General features: G+C 41.2%; 1 long non-coding RNA gene across 1 annotated transcript; it reads left to right on the top strand.

The window, feature by feature from the left end:
• The first annotated feature begins 5440 nt into the window (after positions 1–5440).
• On the top strand, positions 5441–5900 carry LOC120716512. Its single transcript, XR_005691962.1, has 3 exons — positions 5441–5512; positions 5633–5791; positions 5871–5900. It is a non-coding gene; the product is annotated as an uncharacterized LOC120716512 (long non-coding RNA).
• The last annotated feature ends 532 nt before the right edge of the window (positions 5901–6432 follow it).

Below are 6432 nucleotides of genomic sequence, written 5' to 3'. Positions count from 1 at the left end.
CAGGGCATTGCAGATGATAACAGTGGGTGGATTATATTCTTAAACTTAGTTACAGCACTTTCAGAAAGACATACTGTGATAAAGTCTACTCTCCACCGCTGTGTAATCAATTATTGTAAATGTAAATGTTATCAGGAAATGATCAGACAGGAGAGGGTTTTCAGGAGACACTGTTAAATGTTCAGTTTCTATGCCATATGTTAAAACAAGATCTAGAGTGTGATTAAAGTGGTGGGTGGGTTCTTTTACATTTTGAGAGAAACCAATTGAGTCTAATAACAGATTAAATGCCATGTTGAGGCTGTCATATTTAGCATCTACATGGATGTTAAAATCACCCACAATAATTATTTTATCTGAGCTGAGCACTAAATCAGATAAAAAGTCTGAGAAATCAGACAGAAACTCTGTGTAAGGCCCAGGTGGACGATAGATGATAACAAGTAAGACTGGTTTCTGAGTTTCACAGCTGGGGTGGACGAGGCTAAGCATCAGGCTTTCTTTCTTTTTTTTTTTTTTTTTTTTTATGTCCCGTTTGGATCTTTAGCCATCAGAATTGTTGTCTTAAGGCCAAGAAAGATGCCAAGCGGATTTATTTTACCAAGTGGATCATCATGGCCTTGCCATATTGGTCCATTTGATTGACCTTTATTATAATTATGAATTTATTTTATTTACAGTTGCTACAAACGGGACAGACATGACTGGGGGATAGGACAGGGAGAAAGAATGAAAGAAAGAGAGGGAGAGAAAGAAAACCAAAGGGGAGAAGAGACGGTGAGAAGGGGGGGAAAAAAAACAAACAAACAAACAAACAAAACACCTGGGTCACCTGTATGGAGAAAAAAAACAGAAGAGAAAGCAAACAACAAAGAGCAACATAATAAAAAAAACGGCACCATCACAATAAACTAGCTAGCAGTAGATATCAGTAGATACTAAATAATAAACGATATTGTGCAGCACGCAAGATAGACAGCGCACAATGTGCTTTGAGGCAGCAGCCAAGAAAGCTGTAGTCTGCGTCTGTGAATACCCGTGTATACACCTGTGTGCATACCTGTGTGGATCAGCATGCTTGCATTCCAAAGGTTTCTCCATGTAACGATCTGCTAGGGAGTGTGGGGAGCCACAGCCCCGTCCTCCAGGGCATGAAGCAGGTATGGAGGAGATCAAAACTCCAGACATCCAGAGGCCCCCAGAACACAAGAGACCAAGGAAGACCAACAGAGGGGCAGCCGCGCATCAGGCTTTCAAATGAATTAAAAGTCTGTCTTGGTCTTTCATTAATTAATAGGCTGGTGTGAAAAATTGCTGCCACACCGCCCCCTCGGCCTGTGCTTCGAGATTTCTGGTAGTTAGAATGACTCGGGGGTGGGGCTGTGCGATATGATCAAAATCTCATATCCCGATATAAGACATGTATCGTCCCGATAATGATATAAATCACAAAATTTAACATTTTCTGTAAATTCTGTGAATCTCGGGCAGCTCGACTTGCGGGAAGTGTTTCCAGCTCGGCGTCGCGTACCTGGAGTCCAGTGTTTTAACTGATGCATGAAACTACACATTTTTAGATATAAGTTGTAACGGCCGCCGTTTTCTTTGTGAGTATTTGCGGGGAAAAGCCTGTTCTAACATTTGAGTCTAAGGTTTATTTTTTAGCACCTGGCAGCTTTTTTTTGCTTCTCATCCATAAACAATCTGCATACTCTTTCACATAATTCAGGTTATTTTGAAAAGTCTCAACAGAATCTTGAGCTTTATTATGAAAGGCTTATGTGGAAAATAAACAAGCGGACACGTGATGGTTTTACCGTCATTGTTGCTAACGACAACACATAAAAACAGTCGCCTCTCCGTCCGTAGTGTGGTTATATTAAATATAAGAGAAAGAGAGAACTTTAAGAAATTAATATAGTCACTACAGTGACCATCTGTATTTAAGGACAACATGGGGCTAAACATGTCACTCCTGGTCTGATTGGGGAGGGGACCAGAGAAAACTACAGAGTCCGACATTGTTTTGGCAAAGTTACACCGATTCAATATTGATTTTAGTGACCTCCGATTGGCGTAACCGGGTGTCATTACTAGCCGACGTGAATTATGATATCACTGAATTTAAGTTTACCCTTAGCCAGCAGTTTTAAATTTCCTTCAATGTCGCCTGCTCTGGCCCCTGGAAGACAATTGACTATGGTTACCGGTGTCTCTAGCTTCACATGTCTGAGAACAGAATCACCAATTACCAAGGTTATTATCGTTAACGAAAACTAACGAAATAACGAAAACTAGAAGTGAAAAAACATTTTCGTTAACGGAAATAAAAATAAAAACAAAAAAAGGAAAACTAACTAAAACTGAAACGAGTTTTCACAAAACTAACTAAAATTAACTGAATTTACAGCAAAAATGTGTTTAGTTTTCATTGATGTGTGCGTGTCATACAATAGTCAAGGGTGAAAATGAAGTTTAGTTTCCAGATTTTTTTCTTGCTGTGTCTCATTATGCCAGCAGGTGGCAGTACGTTAGTCCAGTTGTCTGTGTCGCTGCTCCGTCCACGCGCAGAATCATGTCAGGAAAAGTCGGGAGAAAGCGCCAGAGTCCAATTTGGGATTACTTTGAATATGACTGTGTTTTGGATAAAGCAAGTGTCTTGTAGTGGAAAGAGACAAATTATGAGGGACATTTCTAAAGGGAAGAAAATCCCACAAACCTTAAAGTGCACTTGAAAAGCTCACACAAGAAGGCTAACCTAGCTTACCTTGAGAAGGGAGCACACTCAACCCTCATCCCCAGAAACAGACGCTAACCCAGGCAAGGCAGCGTGATGCATCCCGAGAAAACAGGACTGGGATATCTACACAACTGTGTGAGTCAATTGCCTTCAAAAAGTTTATCAATTCACTTGAACCAAAATGACGAACACCCGGTGCTGCAAGAGTTAATAGTCTCATTGGGGCCAAGATATACATTTTATAGTTGCCTGGTGTCAATGGTTGTTCATCTGCCCTAATTTATTTAATAAGAACCCATAGGTGGGAATGTGAGTTGTCTGTCTCTGCATGTTAGCCCTGCGACAGACAGGCGACCTGTCCAGGGTGCAGGGTATGGTAGCTGGAATAGCAACATACCCAAGGATAAGCAGAAGAGCATGACTGATATGATGAAACTGGGATTTTGTTGCACTTAATTATTGCAAACACAACTAAAACTATAACTGAATCTAATCAAAACTAAACTGAAACTAAGGATTTTCAAAAAAATAAAAACTAAACTAAACTAGCAAACAATTGGTAAAAACTAATTAAAACTGATATAAAATTGAAAATCTGAAGTCAAAACTAAATAAAAATAAAAACTAATAAAAATTGCAAAACTATTAAATACATGTCAATTACCAGAGTTTGACCCCCGGCGGGTGTGTCACCGAGTGGGGAAAAACGGTTAGACACATGAACGGGTTGGTGGTGTACCTGGGGCTTCTGTTTAGGACTATGCTTCCTCCTCACCGTCACCCAGCCGCCCTCTTTCCCCAGCTGCTTGGGGTCTGCCGGGGAACAGCTAGCGGGGCCTATGCTATCTTCGGCTGCACCAGCTACAGGGGCCTGGCTAGCTACGGGTGAATGAAGGGTATGAAGCCGAGTCTCCAATTCAGTAATCCTGGCCTCCAGCGCTGCAAATATGCTACATTTGTTACAGGTATCATTACTGCTAAAGGAGGCCGAGGAGTAACTAAACATCTGACAGGAAAGTGCAGGAGGGACAGGTGAAGTAGCCATGGTGCTAGCGAGTCGGCTATGAGCTAAGCTAAGCTAGTGAAACAATACAGAGACAGTGAGTGAATACTTTGGCTATAAATTAGGTAGTGAGTACACAGAAAGTGTGCTTCGGATGAAGCACGTGAAGATTATACTATGAAAAAACAATGTATTTTAAAGTTTTTAATTAAATTGCTAAGCAGATAAGCTACTCAGAAACACCAGAAACACAGCGCCACCAAGAGTCAGGAAGGAATTAGTTTCATCCATATCCATTTTTTTTTCTTTTTTTTCTTTGTTATTTTGTGAAGCACTGAGACCTCAGGGTTGCTGAACTGTGGTTGCTAAATCATGGATCCAAAAACATAACCATTGCTGACAATGATGCACGTCACATTAGATAGTGAAGATCCTTTTATTTATTTAGAGCAGCTGACCTCAGACCTGTGCTTGCTTCCTACTCACATTTGACTGTCAGTTTAAAAACCGACCCTGTATTGGACTGATTGCTACACTGACTGTACAGAGCCAGCAGCTGAACGTGAGCTCTTCTTCCTCCGCAGCAGATCAGCTGCCAGTAGGGCTGGGTATCGTCACTGATTTCTAGAATCGATTCAATTCCGATTCACAAGGTCCCGAATCGATTCGATCCACGATTCGATTTAATTTGATTCGATTCGAATCTGGGAAATTTTGACAGTCAGAAATATTATAATTCAGATCAGTACATTTACATATTTTTGTATCTATTAAAAGGAAGCTGACACACGCAAGACTTTATCAAAGGTGTGAGCATCACAGCAGAGGCCTTTGTGTCAAAGTAGCTGAAGATAAAACACAGAAAAACATGAAGGTGGTTTTCCTGGCCTGGGATTTTATAAAAATAATCTGCAGTACATCAAAAACAAAAGAAAACCATTAATCAACACATGAACATTACCTCTGACGTTACAGCGGTTTTATTAGAGACACGGCTAAGCGTTTTGCATTTTGCTTAATTTTAAAAAGTTTAAATTTGTTCAATATTGAACGGCAGAAATTAGGTTTACTTTTCGGAAGTAAGTAAAAGGGGAAAAAAAACGTCGGCCGACAGCGCTGTAAACAACGGTAGACTTGTGCGTAACAAGCAAGCGAATAATGAAGAAAAGAGAGAGAGAGAGAGAGAGAGAGAGAGAGCTGTGCATGAAGTGTGATTTTTATCCTGAAAAGTCAGCAAAAGTCAGAGGGAATTCATGACGATGTTTATGTGAAGCGTAGTTTGGATCTTCTTTTGCTGCTGGTTCAGTCAATATTGTTTGGAGAGAGATAAAACTAACAGCCATATGATCAGCGCAAAAAGGGCGTAAACACACAGCGCGGAACCGCAGATCAGAATCAGCGAGCTGTCGGCTTTCAGCCCCGACCGTCAGCTGAGAAAGGCGACATCTCACTGATTCTGATCCGCGGTCTGCGATGTGTGTTTACGTCTTTGTGCAGAAGCCGTGTACCTGCTCTCATTTACTGTCTTAGCTGTTTGGTGGTTGTTGAAATTTTGTGATCTTTCACCAGAGATTCTGGCATTTCGGGCAAAATAAATTAATATTAAAAAATCGATTCAGGATTTTAATGAATCGATTTTACGTTATCCAAGCCAGAATCGATTTTAATCGATAAATCGATTATAAAAACCCAGCCCTAGCTGCCAGAGCTCCTCTCCTGGAAATGTGGCTCTTCTCCTGCTTTTTCCTCTCTGGCCTCTTTTTTACAAGGTGATTTAGTATAAAACACAGATAAATATGTGAACTAGAAAAATTGAACAGAAACCGAAATGATTAAACAAAACAGTGGATAATCTTTTTTTCTTTTTTTTTTCATTTTAACCCTCACAGTTCATCTGACTGTGAGTCTCAGCAGCTCTTAGTTCTTCAAAGAAAAGATGGTCCAACTTTTCCTGTAAGATCAGCATGACATCCCATGGGCCAGTGGAGTTTACTGGTGTGAGTCCAGAGAGGGTCCCATCAGTAACATGGTTAACCTGACAGTCACTGGTAAGCTGAGTGTGTGGAGTTAGTGTTGATGAAGCTGTGTGTAAATGGATGAAATGCTGTAGTTTGTCTCTGTGTTGAGGTGGATCAGTGATCCTGCAGAGTCCTGTCCTCCCTGCGATGGAGGGAGATGACGTCACTCTGCTCTGTAAAACAAAGACCACTCCCTCCAACCTCCCAGCTGCTTTCTATAAAGATGGCTCCCTCATCAGGAAGCAGCCTACAGGTCACATGACCATCCAGCATGTTTCCAGGTCTGATGAAGGCCTCTACAAGTGTGACATCAGCGGTCATGGAGAGTCTCCATCCAGCTGGATCACTGTCACAGGTGACACACTCACCTGTCTGTGTTTCTGCAGCTTTCAACATTCACAATGTGACGACAACTTAATGACTGTGTTTGCTTTGTTTTAGACAAACCCATCACCACAACTCTATCTACAACCACACCTCCTCCTGGTTCCTATCTTCTTCCTGCGTTGTCATGTGTTGGATCAGGCTGTGTTGTGGTTCTACTAGTGTTACTGGTTCTGCTGGTGAGACGATGTGTTCACAGAAAGCCTGATGGTGAGACTCAGACTTCCTGATCTTTCATGTCTGAGATTTTTAGTAGAATAAGTTCACTTTCTTTATGATCACAGTTA

This window comes from Simochromis diagramma, unplaced genomic scaffold, assembly GCF_900408965.1.
Source record: "Simochromis diagramma unplaced genomic scaffold, fSimDia1.1 OVJJ01000776.1, whole genome shotgun sequence".
In the NCBI taxonomy this organism is placed as follows: Eukaryota; Metazoa; Chordata; class Actinopteri; order Cichliformes; family Cichlidae; genus Simochromis; species Simochromis diagramma.
Note: the sequence above shows the minus strand (reverse complement) of the source record. Positions and strands in the feature narration are given on the sequence as shown.